The sequence below is a fragment of the Cupressus sempervirens genome, chromosome 10, assembly GCF_028749045.1.
Source record: "Cupressus sempervirens isolate cs-2001-9-10 chromosome 10, ASM2874904v1, whole genome shotgun sequence".
Classification (NCBI taxonomy): domain Eukaryota; kingdom Viridiplantae; phylum Streptophyta; class Pinopsida; order Cupressales; family Cupressaceae; genus Cupressus; species Cupressus sempervirens.
Window position 1 is genome coordinate 684,431,245 of NC_143127.1, and position 10,891 is coordinate 684,442,135.

Here is a 10,891-nt window from a genome sequence, read left to right on the forward strand (position 1 = left end):
ATAAAGTTCCTCGTGAGGAATCATTTGATCAGCGCAAACCAATGTCGGCCTTTGCGAGCCACCACTCGTCGCGATGGATTGACGGACCTCATGCTCATTTAAGCCAACCACGCCACTTGCGGACACGGACGACCATCTTTGCTCCTCGCTGGTGAGGGCAATTTTGTAGTGCGACGCCCAAGCAGACGTGCCCTTGGCCGAGGCCTCGGGTGCAACTTGTGTTCAAAGACTTGATGATTCACGGGATTCTGCAATTCACACTAAGTATCGTATTTCACTACATTCTTCATCGTGGCAAGAGCCGAGATATTCGTTGCCGGGAGTCGTGATTTTGTTATGTTTTTGTCTTTCGTCGACCCAAGTGCACAAGGCGCTGGATCGCGCTTCATTCTTTGGATTTCTAAGGTGCACGATGCACCCGTGTGTTCGGTGTTGACACATCCTGAACCCTGAGCACCCAATGGGTGCGACGAGGAACGCTGTGGTGTGTCCTCGCCCCATCACCTCGCAAAGGTGGGAGTCGATGCATGGGAGAGCTGTGTCATCGGATGGGGCCCCTGTCCCGCAAATCATGCGAGTGCACCCATCCTAAACACAAAACGCTCCAAGCGACGAGTTAACACACCTGGGCAAGGCAACGAGGGGTTGTGGCAGTCTCGAATTGCCGCCGTCGAGACGACGGATCCCTGGCACAGCGCCGTGCACGTGATCAGACCAAGAAATCTCAACGGGGGATGAGGCCTGAACCCCCTCTGAACTACAACCGAGGAGATACCTCTCGCTCTGACACAGACATCGTTCGAAGGCACCGATCGTAATCCAGATTGCATCCGAGTCTCTTCTTCACCCCACGGGGAATCCATGCTTTCGATCACGGCATTCGATGTGACCCTCGACCTTGACAGCGCTAGACCCGTAGCTTGGCCGTCTAGCACATCACTGCAGGGCCAAGTGTCCGCACGTCGTCGAGATTTTCGGGGTGGGGAGGAGGCCAGCTCCATCCCCTTCACGATTCAGGGTCTCGAACCGACAATGATCCTACCGCAAGTTCACCTACGGTAACCTTGTTACGACTTCTCCTTCCTCTAAATGATAAGGTTCAATGAACTTCTCGTGACGTCGCCAACAGGAATCGCCGTCGTCGCCACGATCCGAACACTTCACCGGATCATTCAATCGGTAGGAGCGACGGGCGGTGTGTACAAAGGGCAGGGACGTAGTCAACGCGAGCTGATGACTCGCGCTTACTAGGAATTCCTCGTTGAAGATCAATAATTGCAATGGTCTATCCCCATCACGATGCAATTTGGCAAGATTTCCCAAACCTTTCGAGCCAGGGAGAGAAACTTGTTGGTTGCATCAATATAGCGCGCGTATGGCCCAGAACATCTAAGGGCATCACAAACCTGTTATTGCCTCAAACTTCTATGGCCTAGGAGGCCATAATCCCTCTAAGAAGCTGGCCGCGAAGGAGAACCTCTGCGTAGCTAGTTAGCAGGCTAAGGTCTCGTTCGTTAACGGAATTAACCAGACAAATCGCTCCACCAACTAAGAACGACCATGCACCACCACCCATAGAATCAAGAAAGAGCTCTCAATCTGTCAATCCTTACTATGTTTGGACCTGGTAAGTTTCCCCGTGTTGAGTCAAATTAAGCCGCAGGCTCCACTCCTGGTGGTGCCCTTCCGTCAATTCCTTTAAGTTTCAGCCTTGCGACCATACTCCCCTCGGAACCCAAACACTCTGATTTCTCAGAAGGTGCTGGCGAAGTCCTTAGAGCAACATCCGCCGATCCCTAGTCGGCATCGTTTATGGTTGAGACTAGGATGGTATCTGATCGTCTTCGAGCCCCCAACTTTCGTTCTTGATTAATGAAAACATCCTTGGCAAATGCTTTCGCAGTGGTTCGTCTTCCATAAATCCAAGAATTTCACCTCAGACAATGAAATACGAATGCCCCCGACAATCCCTATTAATCATTACTCCGGTCCAGAAGGCCAACGGAATAGGACTAGACTCCTATCACGTTATTCCATGCTAATGTATTCAAAGCGTAGGCTTGGTTTGAGCACTCTAATTTTTTCAAAGTAACGACGCCGAAACCACGACCCAGCCAATTAAGGCCAGGAAGATGCCGCCGAAAGAAGGGACGTGAGGGCCAGTGCACACCAAGAAGGCGGACTGACCGTGATGACCCAAGGTCCAACTACGAGCTTTTTAATTGCAACAACTTAAATATACGCTATTGGAGCTGGAATTACCGCGGCTGTTGGCACCAAACTTGCCCTCCAATGGATCCTCGTTAAGGGATTTAGATTGTACTCATTCCAATTACCAGACTCGATCGCAACAAACATTTTCCCATGACGAAGAGCTGGTTGCCGAAGTGCCAATGGAGACCACTGTGCTGAAGGGTGAAGGGCCGTGCGAGTCGAAAACATGTCTGGTTATGCGATTGGCGAGGGCATCACTGTGCACGCAACCACCTCAATTATAAGGCCGCTCAAGGGCATCGTGTATAACACCCCCTACGCACATTTATAGGTGATGAGAGCCCGCCCGCATACACAGACATGTCTAACCTTTGGCAAATATCTCCTTTCCCAGCACAACTTCGCTAATCGTTCCCCGTGACACGTGATCTGCCAGCGTAGGTACAGAAAAGTTCCTATGGGTGAACACTCACACTAGCATTGTCGGACAAGCTTCAATCTCATGCACATGCACATACCGAAGAACTGCACCGCGAGGGAACCACCAGCGAGCACCCACATCTCGGCAAAAAGCATTCGTGAGATTTCTTCCCCTAGACAGACACGTTGTGCCTGCACTTGTCGGAGCATTGCAAAGACGAGGGCTCTGGTTCACAGGAGCCTGAGAAGAACATCTTGTACAAAACCCGTTCCCCCAAAATGCTCGAATCACAAATGCTCGCAGCAGAGTCGTAATGCAAAGATGTACACCACGCACCTGACCGAGTAAGGACACTCAGAGACATCCATTTCCTAGGCATATGCCCGCTACACGCTTTTTGGTTCACCCCGTACAAACGGCCATACTTTGACAAGCCCTCCCAAAATTTCGCATCTGAAGAGAGATGAAATGCCTTGGGCTTTTTGTCCACACAATGCAAACACCGAACGCGCTATTTAGGGGGAAGCTGAAGAAGAGTATCTCCCGCAGAACCCATGAGCCGCAGCTGTTCGGATCGCACGTGAAGGATAGGGCATGGAGAGTTTCCGCATCCAAAAAAAAAATTAGCGGTAATACTCTACACTTCTACTGGCTCGGACCACAAAAGCTGTCATGACAGTGCCATGCACTTCTGTAGGATGAGACAGTGAAGAGGCGAGCACGCACCGAGAACGCACTAGCGAATAAATTATGCGGCCACCAAACCTTTTGCCAGCCCCCCTCTCAATCCCAAGACTCTACCAATTGACAAAACTTAGGGTGGAGAGTGGACCCTTGATGAAATTAGGGACGTCGAGCAATGCACCCGTGCAGCCATCTCTTTCCTTCTTGCCATCCGGGCAGGATAAAAATGCAATGATAGAACGTGCCAAGAGACGGAGCCCTTGGCTAAAAGATACAACTCCATACACTCAGCAACAAGCGCATCTTAGAATCGAACACCAAATGTGCAGTGTGTTGCAAGCCATGCAGACACCTACATATAGGGTATCCAACAAAATAAAGCGGCAAGTACTTCCCACCAGCTCCGCCATTGCGATTACCGAATGGGATATACTTACCGCCACAGATTAATGACCATCATTACCATCTCAGAATAGATACAAGCACATCGAGCTCATCCGATCAACTGGATGAATTTCACCTTGAAGGGGCCCAATCCAAAAGTTCTAGAGGTCATCTCCTGGAACTGTCAAGAACAAGGCCAATCTTACATGCAAACTCTGCTACTGTGCAAACATAGGTTGCAATTAAAGAGAAATTGCAAGGCCGTCACAATGGCCCAAGGCCAATGCTCCGACTAAGTCAATTTTCTCATGCAATCACCATGTCGCCGTTCACAGAGAGATCTCCCCATTCACTTGTGACGACACACAATCCAAGTGCTAGACGCGAGCTCGCCCTTGAAAGACCACTTTCCAAGACATCCTGATGACACATTGGAACGACAACCGCTGTCGAACCATTCCCAATGTTGTGTCGATCGAGTTGCACAGAGGCAACCTTAGGGAGCTCCCACGTAGCAATCGGGATGTGCTTTCGCACCCATCTCTCACAAAAACCAATGTTAGCTGAACAAATTTAGAATCCAAGGCTCGTATCCATCGATATCGTCGGCACTGGGTCTATATTCAAAGGCGACAGAGATGTTCCGATAAGAGAAGCTCCCCTGCTCGCTTGCACAAACATCCCAAATGCTAGACATAAGCTCCTGCCCTTAGCATCGCTCTCCAGATCACCGCAATGACACATTGGAATGACAACTACTGTCGAACAACTCTCGAATTTGTGCCAATGGAGTGAGAAAGAAGAGCAACTTTGGGGAGCCGCGCATAGCAAACGGGCTGCTGCTTCATTCCGCTCTTATATAGATCCGATGTCGTTGATTTCATTTGGAATCCAAGGCTGCATTCGTCCTTGCTCACACAAGCAATGGCTCTTCTGATTGAATGGCCACGGGGAGCTTCCGATAAAAAAAGGCTCCCTTGTCACTCGTGATGCGCAGCCCAACTGCTAGAGGACGGCTCGCCCTTCAGATCGCTGCCTAGGCAACCACCACAACGACACCATTGGAACGACAACTGCTGCCGAACCATTCCAAAAATTTTGTGCCAAAGAAGTTGTTGCAAAGAGAACGACTTTGGGGAGAGAGCCCTTACATAGCAATCGGGATGGCTTCACGGCCCTCCCAATAGAAACGATGCTGGTGCCAATATTCGAAATCCGAAAAACGTGTCTTTCACGAACACCAACATTGATTCTATTGGGGAGGGTCATCGAGAGCTTTTGTTATCAAAGCTCCCATTGTAGCTGCGATAGGCACACAAAAAATTGCTAGAGCGACAAGCACCCACCTCATGGCTAGATAAGGGCTCGCCATTAGATCAACTTCGAAATCGCTGAACAGACACGACGTAGAATGGAAACCGCTGCCAAGTCTCTTCCGTAATTGCGTCGGTCGAGTGATCGAAGAAGGTGATCTAAGAGAGAGTCCAAGGGTAGGCATTCGTCGGGGGATTCACGCCGATAGCAAAAATTTATGTAATACCCGAGCAACACCGGACGGAGGTGCTAGACGAGGGCTACCGTTTAGATCAAGTTTTAAAATCACAAAGTAGACGCGGTGAGGGCTGGCAACCGTTGCCAAACCTTTTTCTAAAATTGCACCAGCTGGGTGACAAGAAAACATGATCTAAAGGAGATTTGAGGAATAGCACCTTGAGGGTGGGCTTCATGCCCCTCTAATTGATTCAACGTCGGCGTCCACCGTTTCAAAATCTGACATATCCATCCACCTTGACACCAACGTTGAATCAATGAGAGGGGCATGGGAGAGGCTCGCGGCAACCACCTCTCCTATATAAGCTATTAGTGCGAGGCTCACTCTGCATTAGAAATTAGCAAACACACCGACAACTACCTTAAAACTTCAATTCGTTGAAAAAGGCGACCAAATAGCCATCCACGACCCCATTTTTTATGAGGTCGACAGAGGAGCAAAATATTGTCATCAGTTGGGAGATGTGAATTCATGGAGCCTGTGCAGTAGAAATTATATGTGGAAGCATCCATGTGCTCCCCTGCAACCCACAACTGATCCCTTTGAAAATGTGGTACTACTAACTGTCCAATGCTATTAGTTGTATGAGATGAAATAGATTCGCTTCTAGCAGAAGGAAACAAATCAACATGAGAGCCCAACTCCCTTGATACTCTCATCTCTACTGCACCTATATCCTGGACAAATGTGTCAATCACATCATCACGTCTATCAACCCCAATTGTAGAAGCAAACTCACCACTAACCACAATATGCAACTGAACTGGATCTGGGTCAGGTGTGGTCCGAACATGCTCCAAATCTACGGTCACCTCATCCAATTGTGATTGTGACTCTTGAAGAGCGCTCTGAGTACACTGAAGAGAGTCCATGGTCACCTCAAGATCTTGTGTGAGCTTCACCACCTCCTCTTTCTCTAACAATATATCACTACAAGTGTTACCCCACTCTAGAAAGTAATCTCAGTCAACAACTAGCTTTGAGTAATTATGTTTCAAGATCCTAACGACCTCTCGAAGTGCATGAACCTCTACTAGGGAAAGAGTACTTATCATTCCGCTCATTAGACTTAGGAGCACCCCAACTAGATGTAGCTAACATTTGACAGACAACATCGTAATGCCCAAGAGCCGAAGAAATGTCACACTCACCTTTAGCTGACTGGTCACATGATGCCTCTGTAATCCTTGATTCCTATGCAATCTCTCTATCTCACAACCTTCATTGTGATAGGAAATTGAATCAGAACTTCCCACCACAAGATCACTCATACATGTGCCCTCATCCTCGCACAATTCCACATCCTAGATACAACTACTAGGTACTTGAATCAACTCCTCATTCGAAGAAATGGAAGCCCCCGCAATATCAATCTCCTTGAATGTCTCAGCTTCCACCTCAATCGGGATTTACGAGAGGCATTGAACTTATTCTATTCAATTTGAAGATTGACAAACCTACAATCAGGCTGGCAGGTGAAATATATGTATTCTGTCAACACTTATGAAACAACAAGTGTTTAACATAGAATGCTAACATTCTTAACATTCCCTATTTAGCAATGAGTGTTTGAAATCTCTTCATACAATTAAGTATGACTTAATTATAACTGAAAAAATATGATATTTGGCAAAATATACTTAAAGTACCATAACAATAGATTATTTATGGTGTCTGGCAAAAATCCGGCCTAATAACCACGATTGATATCAATGTGTCTGGCAAAATCCGGCCTAGTAACAATGACACCATTAATTTTCATGATGTTCGGAAAGATCCGATCTAATAAACATGATGGATATCAATGTGTAGAACTGAACTTTAATTCTGTCCTCAACTTCTTCCACAAAGTTCTCCAGAAATACCCTACAAATTTAGTATCTCTATTAGAAACAATACTCTTTGGGAAACCAAGTAGTCTCACCACTTCTTTGAAAAACAAATTTGCAATATGTACTGCATCATGAGTCTTGTGGCATGGAATGAAATGCGGCATCTTGGAGAACCTATCAACCACCACAAATACTGAGTCATTACCCCTTTGTGTCCTCGGCAATCCAAGAACAAAATCCATACTTATGTCCTTCCAAGGCTTCAATGGAACAAGGAATGGCTGATAGAGTCTAGTATTGTGACTAAATCCTTTGGCTGCTTGACATACTTGACAACTTTTCACAAACTTCTTCACGTCTTGTGACAATTGAGGCCAAAAATAATGTTCTCTAATAATGGCAATAGTCTTATCCTGAGCAAAGTGTCCTGCCATTCCTCCACTGTGTTTCTCCTTGATCAAGTTCTCCCTCATAGAACTCCTTGAACTACATAATTGACTGCCCTTGAACAACATACCATCCTGAATCAAATAATCAAGCCACCTGGTTCTGTCTAGAGTAACAGGTTCTTTACAAGCCTTCCATGCTTCAGCAAAGTCAGGATCTTCAGGGTACAGATTCTTGAGTTCATCAAACCCAACCAATTCAACCTGCATTACTGTTAGCAACAATTGTCTCCTACTCAATGCATCTGCTACCCTATTAGACCTTCCACTTTTATGTTTCAACACAAATGTATAGCTTTGCATGAACTCTACCCATTTCAAATGTCTCTGATTCAATTTACCTTGACTATTCAGGTATTGCAATGCTTGGTGATCAGTGTACAAGACAACTTCTTTTGGCAATAAATAATGCCTCAATTTTTTTAAGGCTTGAACTATTGCATAGAAATATTGATCATAAATAGAATACTTCTTCTTTGCATCACTTAGTTTTTCACTAAAATAGACAATCGGCTTAGCTTCTTGGCTCAATATAGCCCCAATAGCACTGCCACTTGCATCGCAATCAACTTGGAACACTTTATTGAAATTAGGTAATGCCAACACAGTTTACTCTGTCACCTTCTTCTTCAACAATTCAAAACTTCTTGTAGCTTTTGTAGTCCACTTGAACTCTTTTCTATCCCCCCTCATTGTTTCAGTCAGGGGTGCACATATGCTAGCTGAAATTTCTAATGAACCTCCTGTAAAAACTAACCAGAGCATGGAATGACCTCACCTTAGTAGCAGACCTTGGAGTAGGCCATTCCAGGATGACCTTTACCTTCACTGGATCCATTTTGAGACCCTCAGCTGATACAACAACCCCAAATAGACTAACTCCCTTTTGACGAAACTATACTTCTTCAAATTAACCAACAATTTCTCTTCCGTCAACCCTTCAAGGACACTACGAATGTGCAAAAAATGTTCATCCAAAGACTTGCTGAAAATTAAAATATCATCCAGATAGACACTAACAATTTTTCCCAAGAATTTCTTTAGTACCTCATTCATAAGCCGCATAAAGGTACTTGGCGCATTGGTCAGTCCAAAGGGCATGACTAACCACTCATGCTCTCCTTGGTCTTGAATGTAGCCTTCCACTCATCTCCCTCTCGTATCCGTATCTGGTGATAGCCACTCTTGAGATCTATCTTTGTGAAGTACTAAGCTCTACTCAAATAGTCCATAAGATCATCCATTCTTGGCAAAGGGAACCGATACTTGATGGTTATTCTATTTATAGCCCGAGAGTCTGTACACATTCTCCACTCTCCATCCTTTTTTGGTGCTAGCACTGCAGGTACTGCACATGGACTCAAGCTCTCTCGAATCAAACCTTTCCTCAACAGCTCCTGAACTTGTTTGTTTAGCTCCTCAATTTCAGTAGGAGTCATCCTATGAGCAGCCTTGTTAGGCAAACTAGCTCCATGGATTAAATCTATTTGATGACTGATTTGCCTTCTCGATGGCAAACTTTTGGAACATTATTAGAGATGACATCTTCATACTCACTTAATAGGCCTGAAACTTCAAGTGGAATTTCACTACTACCTTCCTTATCTTTTCTAGGAATCAAAGCATAACACATACGTTGATGTTTCATGCCATCCAAAAATTTTCTTCCATCAACAAGACATACCCTAGTACTACTACATACCTTTTCACCTTCCTTTATCAAGGGCTTCAGTTTGTGGCGAACTCCATCCTTTGTCAGAGAGTATGTATTTGCATGACCATCATGCCTATCAAACTGCCATGGCCTTCCCAACAATAAATGGTAGACATCCATTGTAATGATGTCACAGAGAACCTCATCATGGTAACTCCCAATCTTGAACTTCACCAGACATTGTTCACTAACCAGGACCTTATGATCATCCTTCACCCAAGCAATTTGATAAGGTTGGGGGTGTTTCTCCCTCTTGAGTTTTTGCTTTGAGACCATCTCTTCTGACACCAAGTTGTCAGTGCTTCCACCATCAACAATCACATCACAACATTTACCCTTACACTTGCACCTGGTATGCAACAAACTCTTCCTTTGTCTAGGTTTAGTCTCACCGCTTAGTAAGACCCTTTCATTTACTAGAACCTGTCCTCTTTCTACATCCTCTGAATATGATGACTGTGCATCCTCAACCACATGAGCAACCCTTGCTTGACCATCAGCTCTCCTATCTGTCCTTCCTTGGCATTGAGAGCATTCAAAGACATGATGACCTTCTTCATTGCAATGAAAATAGATACCATGGAAGCCTCCTCTTCCTGAACCTTGTCCACGTCCTCTACCTCTTCCTTTTTGATCTCCAAAGTTTTTATCACGGGAGTGGTTGAAACCCTCGTTCCTCTAGTTTTGGCTAGTAACCACATCTTCATTTTTCTTCTGGTTCTCATTTCGGCCTCCAAGTGACCTACCACCACCCCTTCCTCGTTGACCATGCCCTTTTTGCCTTCAATCAAACCTTTTGTTTAGCTTCTTCTCAACTCGTAGGGCAAACTGGTATGCCTCTTCAATGCTAGTCATTCTAACCAGACTTAACTCCTCCTGAATGTTAGGTCTTAACCCACTAAAGTAATGGGCAACCTTCTCCTTGTTTGCTTTTGCATGCCCTGCCCTAATTAGAACTCGGTAAAATTTCTCTGTATATTCTTGGACAGATTTTCCTGCTTGCTTTAACTCTTGCATTTTCTTGAACAATTCAAGCTCGTAATCAACAAGAATGAACTGCTTCTTTAGTTTGTCCACCATGCAATCCTATCTAGTGATTTTCTCCTTTCCTCTTCTATTTCTTTCCAGCTGAATCTCTTGCCACCAGATTTTGGCATGGCCTTTCATTTTGGCCTTTGCAAACTTAACCCTATCTTGGTCCTCGATATCCTCATACTCAAAATATTCCTCTAGTTCATTGATCCAGTCAATCAACTCATTCGGGTTTAGACTTCCTGAAAACATACTCACATCGGTTTTAGGTCTTTTTCCAAGCTTAGCAATGGCCCTAAAAAGCCTCTCCTCTGCCTAGTTTAGGACTTCTCCATCTCCTTCCCCTTCTGGCCCATTATTCCCTTGTTCATTTTCTTCCTCACTTTCATCGCCTACAACAACATTCATCCCTCTATGGATCTCCTCTTGCAATTCTTGGACTTGTCTATTAGAGGGCTCTAACCTCAGGAGTAACAACTCTGGCCCTTCCACCACGCTCACTTCATGGAGGCATCTTCTTGTTTCAAGCCGACAACTACACAGTCGTGGTGCAAACTGTCTCATAGTTGGCGCTCTGTCTACACACTCAGGAAAACTTGCTTTGATACCACT

At 45.4% G+C, this 10,891-nt stretch overlaps 1 non-coding gene and 1 pseudogene across 1 annotated transcript; both read right to left on the reverse strand.

The window, feature by feature from the left end:
* Positions 1-171: 171 nt before the first annotated feature.
* LOC149535691 (5.8S ribosomal RNA) lies at positions 172-325 on the reverse strand. Its single transcript, XR_016358257.1, has one exon. It is a non-coding gene; the product is annotated as a 5.8S ribosomal RNA (ribosomal RNA).
* Positions 326-1,030: 705 nt separating this feature from the next.
* On the reverse strand, positions 1,031-2,400 carry LOC149535692 (18S ribosomal RNA; annotated as a pseudogene).
* Between the last annotated feature and the right edge of the window lie 8,491 nt (positions 2,401-10,891).